This window comes from Bos taurus, chromosome 12, assembly GCF_002263795.3.
Source record: "Bos taurus isolate L1 Dominette 01449 registration number 42190680 breed Hereford chromosome 12, ARS-UCD2.0, whole genome shotgun sequence".
NCBI lineage: Eukaryota > Metazoa > Chordata > Mammalia > Artiodactyla > Bovidae > Bos > Bos taurus.
In genome coordinates this window covers 47,994,581-48,013,297 of record NC_037339.1, presented here as the reverse complement: position 1 = coordinate 48,013,297, position 18,717 = coordinate 47,994,581, and positions in this window count along the sequence as shown.

Genomic DNA, 18,717 nt, shown 5'->3' with positions numbered 1-18,717 from the left:
GGGGAAAAATCAAGACAGAGAATAATATAGAGAAATAAATCCAAAGAAATCTTTCTCATGAGCAGCAAAAATCAGCTCTTTTCCCCAAAAAACACCTTTTTCTTATTTCCCTGTCTTAGAAAGGACCATTGCCCTGGTAGACAATGTGTATTTTAATGCTCTCAGGCCAGGATACTGATGCTCTTTTTTCAAAGATTGACACTGGTACTCTGTTCGGACACCTGAGAAATGGATATAGTTCTTATTCCTGCTGCAAGGCAACAACCTTTAATGCACTGCCCTGTTTTTATTAAAAAGGCAGCAAACTATCAAAATGCTATTAGGGATAAAAACTGCACATGTGGGATTTCCCTGGTGGCACAGTGAATAAGAATCTGCCTGCCAATGCAAGGGACACAGGTTCGATCCCTGATCCTGGCTTCCTCAGAGCAACTAGGCCCCTGCACCACAGCTATTGAGCCTGCGCTCTAGAGCCTGTGTTCTGAAAAAAAAGAAGCCTGTGCATTTGTAAAAGGGTAGTCCCCGCTCACCTGCCACAACTAGAGAAAGCCCACCCACAGCAACAAAGACCCAGTGCAGCCATAAATAAAATAAAGTATTTGTTTTAAACTTCATATGTGGTAATAGTAAAGCAATGGAAAATGTGGAAAAACACCAAACTTCAAGTGCATGCTCTGATTTAGATGGCTTCCTAAATGACCGGTGCTTACTGTGAAAGGCACATTGGAAAAACATTTTTGCAGACTTTGAATGAAAGGTCAACCCCACCATGACCCCTGTATAAGTTCACCAATCCAATCCTACATTAATATGATTGGGGGGGGGGGGGGCGGAATGTACCAGGGAAGTTCATGTATTAATTATACATAGGGATTCTATTGTGATGTGGAAGAAACACAAAGGGCAAAAATTATTTGACCCCTTTCGCTTATTTGTGTGTGTGTGGTTCTTTTTTGAGGGGGAGGGGAGTTTGTTGCTTGTTTGTTTGTTTAGCTGCACCACACAGCTTGAAGATTGTTAGTTTCCCAACCATGGATTGAACTCTGGCCTGGTAGTGAAATCACAGAGTCTTAACCACTGGCCCTCCAGGGAATTCCCTGTTTGACCCCTTTCTACCCAGATTTTACCATGATGCATTTCAGTTAAAAGGTTGGTCCAAGGGTTTACCACCAACATGCTGGACCATAGTCTCTCCATCAAAGGCTTGCTTAGCACTTATTGGCCAAAAGTCATTAGAGAAAGTGCCAAGAGATTCAGATTATTGACACTTTTCTTGAACAAGTCAAGACCTCAGACACAGCAATATAAATCATATTCAACCTTTCAAAAGAGGCAAATGGATAACATACCCTGTTTGGTTTACAGTGGGGGGAAAGGATTACAGCTAACACATCTTGCCAACTGGGTCTTATCAGACCTTCCCCATGGGTATAATTCTTTTAATTGAGAACTGGCCATGGACTGACAGGGGAAGCAGTGATTGTGCACTAGGGTTCTTAGCAGAAAAAAGGTGAATACTTACAACTACAAAGTAACTATGTCAATATAATATTCTGTTTCCAAAGAGTATTTTCCAAACTGTATGTCTTATTCTCAGGGTCCCAAGGAAGAAGACTAAATGAGAGCCTCGCTATGGTACTATTCTCCAGGCCCATGCCTCAGAAATGCTTTCTCAGCAAAGCAGTGCTATAACCCAGTCCCTCTGACATTTTCAGTGCTAAGTATCCCACCCCTTGGAAAGAATCCAAGCCAGAACAACCCCCCACCAAATCCCATTTTGCAGTAAATTACAATGTACTTTATTGTAGCTGTACTGATTACAGTAGAGACACAAGATTGCATTTATATTCAATGCAATCTTCAGCAAGTAGAGGAAGAAAACAGGTTTTGCCCTAAAAAAAGATATTGAATCAAATTCTGGAACATTACTAGGGCCCACCAATGTTCCCCATTCTCTTCCCATCCCTGAACACATAGGAGAATGACTCATTCTCACCTGGTGAAATTGAACATGACCACTTGACTTGTTTTGGCAAAGCAAGTGTGAAACCAAAGTGAGGAGGATCACTTCTGAGTAAAGCATCAAGAGTTAAGACAAGATTCTCTGTGCTTATTTCCCTCACCACAAGGCTCGATCACACAAATACTGAGATGCAGATGGTCCAAGATCAAAGGGCCAGGAAGGTTGGGGCACTGCCTGTAGAGTTACCTGAACCTAAAGTGGAAATAGTGTGACAGAGACAGTTTGCATTCTTTGTCACTATAACATAACCTAATCTATGTAGATAACACAGGTTAACCTAACATACATGGAAAGCTGGACCTTGGGTAGCAGAATTTGCTTTTGTAGACTCCAAATTAGTCATCAATAAAATGCCAAAGCATTCAAGGTTCTCTAATTCCTGGAGAGGAGCTTATATCGTGTTTCACTCAATAAACATCAGAATCTAGTGTTTCCATTAATTGTATCATTAGAATACAGCAAAATCCCTTGTCATAGTTTATCATTTTCACTCTAATTAGTGTTCTGTGTTGTGACAAGAGGATCAAGCCTTTGCCCGGTGTGACTGCAATTATGAAGTAAGTTTAAGGTTGCATGCCACATGCATCGCTCAGTCATGTCTGACTCTTTGTGACCCATTGGACTGTAGTCTGCCAGGCTCCTCTGACCATGGGATTTTTCAGGCAAGAATGCTGAAGTGGATTACCATTTCCTTCTGCAAGAGATCTTTCCGACCCAGGGATCAAACCTGAGTCTCCTGTGTCTCCTGCATTGTAGACAGATTCTTTACCTGCTGAGCCATCAGTTAAGGTTACAATTAATTTAAATCACTATGTTTCCTCAACATAATCAATTTGGCCTCTGAATCATATAAACCAAAACTGTAAAAACTTCTACAAAAATGCATTGGGCTAATTACATAAGAACTTATTTCAGATCTATCATAATATTTCAAGGATCTGGAGAAGATATTCTACATCTACAAATAGAAAAGTGGATTATCTTAATATTGTGTGTGCTTCTGTGGTTCTAAATAAAATTAAAACATCTGAAAGTAATATATATTAACATTTTAGACTTCTGGGTTAATTTTTTCCAGAAAATTCCTTATCTTTGATAACTGAAAATAAGCAAATGATAAGGTGATTCTTTTGTGTCATCCAAAGGCTACCAAATAGGATTTTGTGGTAATTCACACAAATAGCACTTAGAGAGCTTTTTCTATGCGTTCAACAGTGTTTGCTCTAGAGAGCCAATGATGAAAAAGATGTGGTCCCTGCCCTCTTCTAATTTATAGTCTAGCAACGTCTGCTTCAAAAGATGTATACCGCTACTTTCTCTCCAAGCTTTGGGTTGTGAAAATAACATTGCCTAATAGTAATATGCATGTGTGCATGCTAAGTCACTTCAGTTGTGTCTGACTCTTTGGGATCTTATGGACCATAGTCCACCAGTCTCCTCTACCCATGGGATTCTCCAGGCAAAAATACTGGAATGGGTTGCCATGCCCTCTTCCAGGGGATCTTCCCCACCCAGGGATCAAACCTGAGTCTCTCATGTCTCCTGCATTGGCAGGTGGGTTTTTACCACTAGTGCCTCCTGGGAAGCCCAACAGTAATTTAATGGAACTGAATTTATCTGGGAAAGTTCAAGTATCTGGAATCCAGCTGAGAATCAGGAAGGCACTAATAGGAGTCTTTAAGAAGTCATACATTTCACACATTAAAAAAAAAAAAAAAAGTTTTACCGAGTATTTGTACTATGCTATTCACTTTGCTATATGGTATATATTGAATAGTTCATCATTATAAACCCCATGACGGGATACTAGTATTGTCTCCATTTCCTGCACAGAGGATTACAATTTCACCTTGGTTAGGGTGGAGCCAAGATTTGAATCCAGATCTGCCCAACCCCAGAGCTCAATGTCTTAACCACAACCCCACACAGTGCTTCTCAAAGACTAAGCACTAAAAGTCTTGGTCTTCACTTGTAGAATAATCCCCAGGGCTTTGTGTCCATTACTACTGCTGTGTAACAAACCACTCCACTTTTCGTAATTTGGGATTAGGAGAGAACACAGCAGGAACTGTTTGACTCTGCTGCTTGATGTTGAGGCCTCAGTTGGGAAAATTCAACAGCAAGGGTGGGAAGGGGGTAGGGGAGTGAAGGAAGAGTGGACTTTGGGAGGAGTATTCAGCAACTGAAGGCTAGGATCTTCTAGAGGTGTGTTCATTTATGTGCCAGGAAGTTAAAGCTTCTCAACTGGGACCTCCGTTGGAGCTGACAACTATGCCCCCTCCATGTGGTATTTCTAAGTAGCCTACCTAGGTTTCCTCTTAGCAAGGAAGTCAGATCTCTTAACGACTCAAGCCTTCAAAAGTGAGTGACAAGGCAAAACGTGCCTTGCCTTTCATGGCTTGGTCTTAGAAGACACATAGTGCTGTGTCTGCCATATTCATCACAAACCTCACCAGATATAAGGGAATAGGTGTAGGGGATACGATTGGGGGTCGAGGTCATGCTGCAGAAGGGAATGTGGAATGAAAGATAGTTGGCAGCCATCTTGGGGAAGTGCAATCTGCCACAAGGCCTCACCTAAAGGTTAATTGTTCCTCTGTCCTGTCCAAATCCACCTTGGGAATATCCAAGCATATCCCAAGTCCACAGAATAAAGTAAGCAGTATGTAGACATTGCCCAGCTTCAATAATGATCAATAATTTATCAATTCAAACAATAAATGTAAAGGATGGTAAATAAGTCAGGAATTAAAACTAGGAGCATCAGTTTTATCATAAGACAGAAATAGAAAAAGTACGGAGAGGAGATAAGAAAAAGTCAGTGACTACAGGCTGCAAAGCATTTAATTCAGGGCCTATATCTCCACACAACTCAACAAGCCCATTGGCACCTTGTGTTCTTACATTGAAAAATAACAAAATTTTCTAATAATGACCCTACCCTAAGCATCTAGAGAAGCTTAAATTCTATCTAGTATATTACATGAAGGAAGGCTGCAAAATTTGGGTGATATATTTTACAAAGATTGCATTTTAAAGGGGCACTTTGGGAGTAAACACACTTATCTCTCATGAAACAATTAATTCCTCAGTACTCATTTCTGGATTATTACTATTCTCATGGAAAATACACAGTCCTGGATGGTTTTGTTCAGATGAGAGAGAAAGAAAAAACCCACTGAAGTTTACATTTTCTAGAGCTAATGCCCAAATTCCACCCATAATTACCAAGCTGGCACATGCTGCAAATTCACAAGCTATGTGCCAATGCATGTACACATTTGCAGACAAGCACCTGTTCTGAATATTTAATTTTGATCCTTATCTCCTAAAACTATTTTTACAAAATAAATAAAGCTTTCCTATGGCCTGAGCTTCAAAACCAGCAAAACTGATGGAGTAATTGGAGACAGTTCCAAAGTCCATGTACTATTCACCATAAGGAAGACAGGCATTCATCCCCATTGGGTTTTCCCCTAGCAAATTTGCCTGCCTTATAATAATCTGCTTAGATGCATATAAAATGCTGGTTTACATTTCTAAAGCACGCACCAGCTGACATCTGAGAAGAGTCAAGGACAGGTTGAAAAGTCTGAACAGATCACATGCAGTGTTGGCATTAGACTGAAGACAATATCATATTATAGGATCATTTATTTTAAAAGGGCATTTGGGGACTTTCCTGGTGGCCCAGTGGTCAAGTTCCATATGCCATGAGCCACAACTCAAATACATAAAATAAAAAATAAAAGGACTTTTGACATTACTTTTAAGTGCTGATTCTTTTAATCCTTGAACACTATAAAGAATATTTAAAAAGAAGTCTCTTTTCCCATGGCTCCAACATATCCACAACTTCAATTTTTAGTTCTCAACGATTTTTTAAAAAAATGTTTCTCATTAAGCAATGGAATTTGGAGCTATTTTATAACGTCACTGAACAGAATAGCCTCTTGAACAAGCTGCAACATAAAATTCTTTAGACCAGGACTAAATGATGGGATGTGAAAACCAGATCAATAAACAGGAAATAAAAGAGCACAGAGAGACTGGCAAAGCAAACAAAACAGAAGTGGTGTTGGTTTCTTTGATTGTTTAAGAAAAGTTCCATGAACTTTAAAAATCTCTGTCTCTCTTACGCTTTACCTCCATCCAAGCCTCTGAGCTTTGCTTTTCTTTGTTTGCTAAATATCTCTAACATAAAAGTATAATTGCTTCTTTGTGTTAGTCGCTGCAGCCTGCGGGTTGTGAGTGGCTGTGGGCAACTGCGTGGCTGTTGGTGGAGGCCAGCTAATGGCTAAAAAAGAGAGCAAAGTCTGCAGGCTCGTGCATGGGTTCCAGAATCTCTAGAAACCAAGCAGCCAGAGACACATCCAGACACAGGGAAAAAAATAAGAAGTGAGGGAAACCCTCATTAAATCAGTTTGTGATTAAAAAAAATAAAAGTTAAGGTGTTTCCACAGCTTACCCGGCATATTGCAAGACAAAAACCATTAAAAAAGCTAAAGTACAAGATTTCTTTCACCTATTAGACCATTTTTATCAACAAATGATTGACATATTTTGGCAATGCTAAGAATCAGGCCATTAACTTCTGCATATCTTCTTGGTTGTTAAATTGCAACTATAATTTGTCTTCATAAGCAGAATGGCACATTACACCTTATTAAAATGTGAAGATCATATCTTCTGAAAAGGTAGAAAATTTTCAAGTGTTAGCTTTATCATTAAGGAACAGAAATAGAATGAGACAAACAAAACAAAATGTAAGTTAAAGTAAGATGGTAAAACAAGTCAGAATATATTCAAAATCACAAGAATTGTAAATGAAATGAACTATCTGATAGAAACACAAAAATTGCAAAGCTGTTTGCTTCTTTCTTTTAAAGATATATATTCTTCACAAGAGATACATCAATAAGAGAAACACATGAGAAAAGATAAAAAGAAGAGAAACTACATAGACAAATACTGACCAAAATAATAACAACGAGGGCCATGAAATTAACATAAGACAAAAGAGACTTTAAATCAGAAAGCATTATCAAAGATAAAGAGGGTCTTTACTACATAAAGATTTTTTAAAATACTGAGTATCATATAAGTCTATATTTGTGTATACTTAACAACTTATAAATTTTAAAATAAAACTAATAAATAGCAAAAATTGATCTACCCATCATCATGTTAATAGTAAGAGCTTTCAACATATCTATCTCATTTACTGACAGATTAAGCTGACAAAAACTTTTAAAGAAATAGATTTCAACAGCAAAATCGATGCGCTTGAATTAATAGGCAGAATTCCAGAGAATAGAAAGGAGAGAAAAGAAGGCCTTCTTAAATGAACAATGCAAAGAAATAGAGGGAAACAATAGAATGGAAAATACTAGAGATCACTTCAATAAAATTGGAGAAATCAAGGAAATATTTCATGAAAGAATGGGCAAGATAAAGGACAGAAATGATAAGTACCTAACAGAAGCAGAAGAGATTAAGAAGAGGTGGCAAGAATACAGAGAGGAGGTATATTAAAAAGGTCTTAATGACCTGGGTAACCATGATGGTGAGATCTCTTACCTAAAGCCAGACATCCTTGAGTGTGAAGTCAAGTGGGCATTACAAAGCATTACTATGAAAAAAGCTAGTGGAGGTAATTGAATTCCATCTGAGCTATTTCAGATCCTAAAGATGATGCTGTTAAAGTGCTGCTCTCAATATGTCAGCAAATTAGGAAAACTCAGTAGTGGCCACAGGACCAGAAAAGGTCAATTTTCATTCCGATTCCAAAGAAAGGCAGTGTCAAATAATGCTCAAACTACTGTACAATTGTGCTCATTTCATATGCTAGCAAGGTTATGCTCAAAATTCTGCAAGCTAGGCTGTGGCAGTATGTGAACCAAGAACTTCCAGATGTACAAGCTGGGTTTTAAAGAGACAGAGGAACCAGAGATCAAATTGCCAACATTTGTTGGAACATGGAGAAAGCAAGAGAATTCCAGAAAAACGTCTACTTCTGCTTCACTGACTACACTAAATCCTTTGACTGTGTGAATCACAACAAATTGTGGAAAATTCTTATAGAGATGGGAGTAGCAGACTACCTTACCTGTGTCTTGAAAAACCTAAATACAGGTCAAGAAGCAACAGTTAGAACCAGACTTGAAACAACTGACAGGTTCCAAATTAGGGAAGGACTACAACAAGGCTATATATTGTCACCCTGCTTATTTAACTTATATGCAGAGTTCATCATGCAAAATGCCAGCTGGATGAATCACAAGCTGGAATCAAGATTGCTGGGAGAAATAGCAACAGATATGCAGATGACCCCACTGTAATGGCAGAAAATTAAGAGAAACTAAAAAGCCTCTTGATAAAGGTGAAAAAGAAGAGTGAAAAAGCTGGCTTGAAGCCCAACATTTAAAAAACAAAGATAATGGCATCCAGTCCATCACTTCATGGCAAGTAGAAGGGGGAAAAGTGGAAGCAGTGATGGATTTTATTTTCTTGGGCTCCAAAATCACCATGGATGGTGACTGCAGCCACTAAATTAAAAGGTACTTGCTTCTTGGAAGGAAAGTTATGACAAATCTAGATAATATGTTAAAAAGCAGAGACATCACTTTGCTGACAAACATCTGTGTAGTCAAAGCCATGATTTTTTTCAATAGTCATGTATGTATGTGAGAGTTGGACCACAAAGAAGGCTGAGCACCAAAGAATTAATGCTTTTGAATTGTGGTGCTGGAGAAGACTCTTGGATTACAAGTACATCAAATCAGTCAATCCTAAAGGAAATCAACCCTGAATATTCATTGGAAGGACTGCTACTGAAGCTGAAGCTCCACTCTGGCCACCTGATGTGAAGAGCCGGCTCACTGGAAAAGACCCTGATGCTGGGAAAGATTGAAGGACAAAGGAGAAGGGGGCGACAGAGGATGAGATGGTTCAATAGTATCACCAACTCAGTGGACATGAAATTGAGCAAACTCTGGGAGATAGTAGAGGATAGAGGAGCCTGGCCTGCTACAGTCCATGGAATCTGAGTCAGACACAATTTAATGACTAAACAACAGCACAGAACTCTGGCCCTAGCCATTAGAGAATAAATATTTTTCTGAAACATACATGAGACATTTACAAAAACTGACCAAAACTATGTCATATAATCAGTTTCAGCATATTTCAGGAAATCAATAGATACAGGCCATGCTTTCACATAAAATAAACACATTAAAGCTAAATGGATAAAGAAGATGTGCTGTGTAAATTAATATAAATGTATAATAGAATAATGCTCAGTCATACAAAAATAAACTTTTCCATTTGCAGCAACATGGATGAACTTAGAGGATATTACTCTGTCAGAAGAAGAAAGCCAAATACTGTATGCTATTACTTATATGTGAATCTAAAAACTGCAACAAACTAGTGAATAAAACAAAAAGAAGCAGACTCACAGATATTGAGGACAAACTAGTGGTTATCAGTGGGGAGAGGGAAGTAGGGAGGGACAGTTAGAGGGGTAGGCGATTTTTTTTTTTAAAAAAGAGTTATTATAGAATTATACAAAATCATGTGTGTGAAACTTTTGAAAGCTGCAAACACTATAGAATTTAAACAATCTCTTTCATTCAATAAAAAAATGTAAATCAAAGCTATAATGAAATATCACCTCACAATGGTTAGAATGGCCATCATCAAAAAATCTACAAACAATAAATGCTTAGAGAGGGTATGAAGAGAAGGGAACCCTCCTTCACTATTGGTGGGAATGTGAATTGGTACAGCCACTAAGGAGAGCAAAATATGGAGTTTCATTCAAAAAACTAAAAATAGAACTACCATATGATCTAGAATTCCACTCCTAGACATATATTTGGAAAACGAGTAATTCAAAAAGATACATGCACCCCAATGTTCATTGCAGCACTATTTACAATAATCAAGACATGGAACAACCTAAATGTTCATCAATAGAGGAATGGATAAAGAAGATGTGGTACATATATACAATGGAATATTATTCTGACATAAAAATGAACAAAATAATACCATTTGCAGAGACATGAATAGACCTAGAGATCATCAAACTGAGTGAAGTACATCAGACAGAGAAAGAAAAATATATGATATTGCTTATAAGTGGAATCTAAAGAAGTGGCTAAAGAAATCATGCATGGATGTGAGAGTTGGACTATAAAGAAAGCTGAGCACCAAGAATTGATGCTTTTGAACTGTGGTATTGGAGAAGACTCTTGAGAGTCCCTTGGACTGCAAGGAGACCCAACCAGTCCATCCTAATGGAAATCAGTCCTGAATATTCATTGCAAGGACCGATGCTAAAGCTGGAACTCCAATACTTTGGCCACCTGATGCAAAGAACTGATTCCTTGGAAAAGATCCTGATGCTGGGAAAGATTGAAGGCAGGAGGAGAAGAGGATGACTGAAGATGAAGTGATTGGATGGCATCACCGACTCAGTGGACACAAGTTTGAGCAAACTCCGGGAGTTGATGATGGACTTGGAAGCCTGGTATGCTATAGTCCACGGAGTTGCAGAGTCAAGACATGACTAAGCGACTGAGCTGACTGAATTGACTGAAAGAAGTGGCAAAAAGTGAACCTCTTTACAAAATAGAAGTTGATTCACATATATAGAAACCAAACCTGTGGTTAACAGGGGAGAAAGGAGAGCAGCGATAAATGGAGAGACTGGGATTGACATATACACACTACTATTAATATATAGAGAATAAATAGCTAATAAGAATGTACTGAACAGCACAGGGAACTCTATTCAGTACTCTGTAATGACCTATATGGGAAAAAAAATCTAAAAAGAGTGGATATAAATGTATGTATAACTAACTCACTCTGCTATATAATAGAAACTAATACAACATTGTAAATCAACTATGCTCTAATTTTAAAATTTTAATTAATAAAATAAATTTTAAAAATAATAAAAATAAACAAGTTAAAAATCTATGCGACTAGAAATTCAGAAACATTCCCCCAAATAATTCATGGGATGCCAAAGAAATTATATTGAAAATTTTTCAAATACTTAGAATGAAGAACAAAAACACTATTTTCAAAGCAAAAACTGAAGGAGAAATGCTTAGCCTTAAAATACTTTCAATATACAGGAAGAAAGGCAAAAAATAAGTGAACTTCAAGAAGTTTTGCACCAACTTGATATAATACTCAGATGGTAAAGAATCTGCCTGCAATGCAAAAGACCCTGGTTCAGTCCCTGGGTTGGGAATATACCCTGGAGAAGGGAATGGCAACCTACTCCAGTATTCTTACCTGGAAAATCCCATGGACAGAGGAAGCCGGTGGGCTACAGCCCATGGTATTGCAAAGAGTTGGACACAACTGAGCCACCAACACAAGAAGTTTTGCACCAACCTTATAGAATACTACTAGCTTCATCAGTGCCCTAGCCTCCCTTCCCTTGACCCAGACTTCTAGGATGAGTGCTCTGTCACCCAAGGAGGTTCAGCAGTAGCGACTGATGATATACAGAGTCACATGGCAGTGACACACAGCCTGGTCCTGAAGTCACACTCTGAGGCTTTCCTGGTCTGCACTTACTCTAGGAAATAAGAAAAAAGAAGGAAAACTGGAAGGATTTTTTTTTTCAACAATGTGAATAGGTCAAGAATTGGGAAAATTCTTTTTCTTTGATCCCTAACCAAAGTAACATCAATCTCCACCACAGTCAACCATGCATAACTATCCAGTTTATAATTTGGAATCTAGTAGAAAAAAATGTAATGAACTGTACGTCACATTGGCCACAGCTAAATGCCTACCATCACCTTTATTGATTTAAAGTTTGGATTCACTAAATGTGTCTTTGGAAAAATCACTTAAATTATTCCCTTTCCTCATTTAATTTCTTCAAGATTAAAACTATGATATGTTTCTCTTAAAATATACATACTATATAGAAAATAAATAACCAAAAAGGACTACTATATAACACAGGGAACTAAGCTCAATATCTTGTAGTAACCTATAAGAGAAAAGAATGTGAAAACAGAAAGTATATGTGTGTATATATATATATATATGGGCTTCCCTGATAGCTCAGTCAGTAAAGAATCTGCCTGCAATGCAGGAGATGCCAGGTCGACTCCTGGGTCGGGAAGATCCGCTGGAGAAGGGATAGGCTACCCACTCCAATATTCTTGGGCTTCCCTTGTGGCTCAGCTGGTAAAGAATTTGCCTGCAGTGCAGGAGACCTGGGTTCGATCTCTGGGCTGGGAAGATCCCCTGGAGAAGGGAAAAGCTACCCACTCCAGTATTCTGGCCTACAGAATTCCATGGACTATACCCATGGGGTTGAAAAGAGTATGCCACAACTGAGAGAATCTCACTTTCATATATAATTGAAAAAAAGAGTTTCAAGCCAAACATGTATACTGGTTGTAATATATTATCTACGGTTGTAATATATTATCTATTGGTTGTAATAGATGTAATATATTATCCACTTGGTTGTAATATATTATCTATTTATATATTGTGAATTCAATTAACTAATGCTTTGATAAGATATTAATATCAATAATCATAATAAATATTGGCCTATTAAAGAAAAACTATGATACTTTTCTCAGATGATTCCTGGTGAGGATGAGATGATAAAAATAATACAGCACAGGGTCTTGTGGATGCCAATAGTTATTATTTCATAGTTTTTTCTGCCTCGGAAAGACATCTAATCAACGAAATAGCTAAAATACATTTGACATCAACCTGAATTGAAGGTCTTAACATGTCAGAAAAGAAAATGGGGCAAAATGTTGGTCAGTATTGAAACTGAAGGGAAGATATGAGAGTCACCAAGGCAAACATCAACAGTGCCCAGAAGAGCCCCATCCAGAATCTGTCTTGTCCAGTAACAATAGCTACAAAAGTCCAGTACGGACTGGACAAACCAGGCCAACCAACCACAAGCCTTTCCATCTGGGCAGTATTTTTGATAGAGTTGAGAGTCTCCACCCACCCCTCAACACTTGTCAAAGTCTGGGGAAATCTAACAGTAACAATCTCGCCATTTGTCCTAGAAGACCCTGCTGAGATAGAAATCATAAGAGAATATAAATCCTATGAGGTGAATAGCTGTGTTGCTGCTAATCAAAAAGAATGGGAATTCCACAATTAAGTTCCAATGTGGAGAACAGGAAGAATATCATCCAGTGTATGAGCGTGGACTTCAGACCTGGGTTAGAATTTCCACCTCTAGTTGTGTGACCTTAGACAAGTTATTTATGCTTTCTTGAAGCTGTTCCCTTGTGTACAAAATACAGGTGAAAAATATCTACCTCACACGGTAAGATGAGGTTTCATGAGTACTTGAGCATTGGATGAATGGCAGCAATTATTCATGAGAGGAAAAAGTAGGTCTGGCTTTTTCCTCAGCTTTCTGGCTGAAGAGGACAGACCTGAACAGGGAGCCATTGCAGGGGAGACAGTGTCTACTAAAAACACCATAAGCATTCAAGTCTCCACTGAAAAGTCATGAGGAAAGGGGTACGTGGACCAAGAAGTGGGACACGGAGGACTTGTTTCTCCCCTTTGAGGGTGGAGTCTCAGACTAGGCCTGAGAGAGAGATAATGTTCTTTATTCGAAGTAAAGGCAGTTTAGTCCTAGGAAAATCTAACCACGTAGGGTCGCTGGTGAAGTAACTGGTCAAATAGCCTGGGCCTGTTTTGAGTCTTGGCTGAGGGTGAAAAGCAAATTGCTTCCCATGACATACCTCCTATTTCCCAAGCGGGGCCTACCTACTGAACACTACACATAAATCCCAGATGAAAGCAGTGCACCGGTTTCCCAGTAATGTAACTTTCCCAAACGCTGCACACACAGATTTATAGTAACACTGGGCAGCCATGCAAAAGGTTGCATTGTGTTCAGTAGTATTGCTTCTAATTTCAGGAGGATTTCGGGTGAGGACCTTTGAAGTGGGTGCTTGACTCATGCATCTGTAAATTCCTCATTTTCCACAGTTATTAAAACACCCGTCAGTGCCAGGTTATGCCATTGTTCATTCACTCCTTTGGCACGCCAGCGTGGGGGTGGATGCCAACCACACAGCAGCCACAGAGGCACAGAAAAACAGTAGGTGAGGCGGGCAGGCGTCATGGAGGCTAGGGACTGCGTGCCAAAGGGACACACGCTTGGGGGCAGTCATACTGTCACCACTTAGAAGTCCTTTAACTCCTTGGGGCTGTTGAAAGATCCCCCTGGCCTTCTGCAGCAACATGGATATGGACCTAGAGATTGTCATACTAAGTGAGGTAAGTCAGACAGAGAAAGACACGCATCACATAATATCACTTACACATGGGATCTTGCAGGAAATGGCAACCCACTCCAGTATGCTTGCTCGGAAAATTCCATGGGCAGAGGAGCCTGGGGGGCTGCAGTCCATTGGGTCGCAAAACAGTTGGACATGACTGAGCTACTGAACAACAACAATCTGTGGAAGACACACCAAAAAATGATACAAATGAACTTATTTACAAAATAGAAACAAACTCACAGACATAGAAAACAGAGCTACCAAAAGGAAACCATAGAGATGGGAGAAATTAGGAGTGTGATATTAACAGAGTCACAGTACTGCGTATTACTTAGAAGAGATAACCAACAGGGACCTACTGTATAGCAGAGGGAACTATATGCAATATTTTGTAACAAGATATAAAGGAAAAAATCTGGAAAAGAATATGTGTGTATATATATATATATATGTGTGTGTGTGTATAATTGAATTACTTTGCCATACACCTGAAATTAACACAATGTGGTAAATCAACTATACCTCAATTTAAAAACAAAAATCCCCTGAGATCTGGAAGAGAACATGAAAACAAGCTGAGTTCATCAAGAGATGACTTTCTTCATCTAGTAAGTCTTCGATTTTTAGAAATTGTCAAAGCATTCTGCACACTAAAATTGGCAAACATTTGACTGTTCCTCACCCAGTATTTCTGCCCTGGCCCCATTCCATGGGTCAGAGAAGGAGTATCTAGTAGGGTCTCCTCAGGTCATAGGCAGAAGGCATATTTCTATTTAGGGGATCGGCCCTGGCCACAGAAATAGGTGTTAGAACCAGAACGACATGTTTGCCTTAATTAGTTCTTTTCTTTGGAATGTAACACACTGCATGTAAGCTACTCTGTTCTTCCATAGCCAAGACCGCCACTGCTAATTATCATTATAATGTTTTAATAGCAATTTCCCCAGCAGAGAATTCAAAATTCTTTAGTACGTTATCTCCTTTCTCTTCAAAATACCTTTATGAAATAACTGGAGGAAAGCTATTATTATCTCATTCTAACAAAATTTGTTTGACTGAGAAGGCAAAAACCTGGACCTTTGAATAGAGCATGGCCAGAAACTAATCAAACTAATTTTTAGGTGAAGCTTGTGAAATCAGCTTCATTACATCTGTAGTAATACCTGCTACCTCCCTCACCATCAAGTTTTCGATCATTTACCCAAGACTAACTGCCCTGGCCTGAAACACAGACGTGACTGAATAGAAACATCATCCATTCTAAGAAAGGTTACCTGCCACCAAAAAGTACCTATTAATAGGCAGATGGTGTGCCTCTTTAAAAAAGTCAGTCAGAACACATCTAATTGTCTAATACAGGGTTAATTAACAGCACTCCAAGTGTTTTTCTGTTGGCTGCTTAGCATGTGGAATCTTAGTTCCCTGACCAGGGATCGAATCCATGCCCCCTGTATTGGATGCACGGAGCCACTGGACTGCCAAGGAAGCCCCAGTACTGACACTTTCGATAATCTTTTGACGTAGGGGGTGGTCCAGTGCATTTTAGATGTTGAGCAGCACCTCTGGCTCCACCTACTAGAAGCCAGCAGCATCTTCCCCAGTTGAGATAACTGAAAATATCCTCAGACGTTCCCCAACGTTCCTTCAGGAGGGAAGAAGGGGAGACAAAACCATCCACCATTGAGAAATGCTGCCCTAATCAACCAAAAGCAAGTAACAATGGAGCACTAGCCTCAGCCTGACATTATAGTAACCAGATGCTGGAGGCTAATAAATAACATGTTCTTGTTTTCATGAGACTGAACGTAAAGACAGAGCTTACCTCCAGTATACTGGAGGTTGAGAACTGAGAGTCTGTGCAAAGGAGGGAAGGTGGGAGGGACAAATTAGGGGTATGGGATTAACAGGTACAGACTACCATGTGTGAAATAGATAGGCAATGAGGACACACTGCATAGCACAGGAATTAGAGCCATTAACTTAAAACAACCTATAATAGAGTATAATCTGCAAAAATGCTGAATTACTATGCTATACACCTCAAACTAATATAATATTATAAATCAACTATACTTCAACAAATAATAGTAATAAAAAGGGTCTATGCAAAGGGAATTCTGAGATGGGAAATCACAGTTGTTCAGAACAAACTTCATGCACAGTGTAGGCTATGAGTTAGACTTGAAAATGTGCAGATCTTGAAACATTAAATGATGAAAGACTTTAGGCCATAGCTGAAGGGAAAAGATTATAAACAAGGATCTGAATACCAAAAGGAGCACAGGAAAGACAGACTGCCATCTGACAGGTGCTAGGGACTGGTCTCCTTCGGCTGGATCAATGTCAAATGGAAGGGGAGTGTCAAACACTGGTCAGATCTCTGCCCCATCTTATTAGTTGCACTTGCTTAGAAGATATAGAGGGCAGGCTTTCAAATTGGCTGATGAAAGGAACCTAGAAGTAATTGTCAGTACAGTGGATGGCAAGATCAGTCTTCAAAAAGATCTTCAGCACCTGAAGCAATGGGTTGAATTTCATAAAATGTTATTTAACTGTGCCAAATGTAAGATCCATGCTTGCATCCAAAAAAGAACCTGACTGCAAAAATAGAGTATGGAGGTAACAAAGTGTAGCAAAACAAATGTTAAAAAAAGAAAAAAGATTACAGATTTTGTCAGCAGTGTCTTCAATGGAAGTCAACTATAAAATATTAATGCCTCCTTCCTGACACACTAAAAAAAAAAAATGTAATGAAATTCTAGTTTCCATTAATAGAAGTATAATATCTAGAATGAGGGAGGTGACGTCCCCTTTTGAATATGCATTTAGAAACCACAGGTGGATTACTGTATTCACCTTTTTAAAGCTTATAGACAAACTGGAACATATTCAAAGAATAGCAAGCCCAGTACGGAAGAAGCATGAAATCAGACCACATGAGGAATTTGAATTTTTAATCAGGAGACAAGATAAACCTGCAAACATGATAGCTTTTTTTGCATATTTAGGGACAGAATTAGAATCAGTAGGCAGAAGTTATAAGGAATTAAATTTTGGATCAAATATAAAAAATAACTTTCCTATGCTTGAGGTTGCCCAAAGATGTTTTCTCAAGAGGAAGTGGGTTACCACCTGAGAACGTTCGCCAACATAAGCAAGATGACCACTGAACACAAAACTTAGTATCTCTATAAACCTCCATTATCTGTCTGTAATTAGAGGTAAGAACAAAGAGTTTTATGAGATAATGAATGGCAAGAGATTTACATCTAGAAAGTACCTCAATAAATTGCATCTATTACTTTTCATTTGTTTTGGACAATCAACTCCCCACCTCTATCTATCAGAGAGCAGCAGACAGACCAACTAATGAATGGAGTTTCCAGCACAGTATCTTTAACTATCACTGGAAAGAGACAGGATCTAAAACATGTGGTTATAGAAATTATAAACCTAGAACTCCAGTTTCTTAATTGCAGAGGTTAGGAAAGCAGTGACGTGGCATTTCTGCTTTCACAATATTGCAACCATGCAGTATAACCAACTTCTCTCATTTCCCAGTTTAATGTTTTTATTAAGGGCCTTTGTAACCATTTATCTTCATCCTCAGTGCAAGCGACCAAGCTACTCTCAGACTAGAGTAACTGAGAACAGGACATGTCCCCTGCATCCCCAGGGTAACATTATAACCCCGCCAGTGTTGCACCGCAAACCAGGGAGTGTTCCCCCCAGCTGACTCATGTGAGCATGCGCCCTGCAGCCCACACAGGGAGAATGCTGCCCTGTTGCCCCTCCCCCACTCTATCCTGGTTTTGTGCAGCTTTACAGCAGCTGTCAGCTATGTTAACATCCTAGCAGATGTCCTGAATATTTCCTTACTCAAGATCTGATACAGGTCTAATCATAAAAAGAGTAAAATGCTACTCAGAATCTCAGAATATCCATGGCAAAATGAATGTAATTTGTCTTTGGTGTACGGTCTACCAGAAATTACCCTGCTGGTTAACAGTAGAATTCTTCCTTTGGTTGAAGCATTGCCAGGCTGCAATGGAGAACTGGCCTGCGATGCTAGGCTTTCTTCTTGACATCTGTAGGAGCACTCTTCTGTTTCTTCACCTGACTTGGGTAAAGCCCACATCCCACCCTTGCTTGCTGCCTGCCTCCTTAATGTACATTCTATTCGAGTCCAGAACTGGGACTAGGGTTAGGGCAGTGAGGCACCCAGGGCACAGAATGTCTGCACTCATATCTCAGGCTCTCCAGCCTGAATGTCCTACTTCCCTCTCACTCAAAGAATGAATTCATGTGCTACCTCCTTTTGAAAGTCTTCCGTGGTATACACTATCATATGTGAAATAGTTAGTGGGA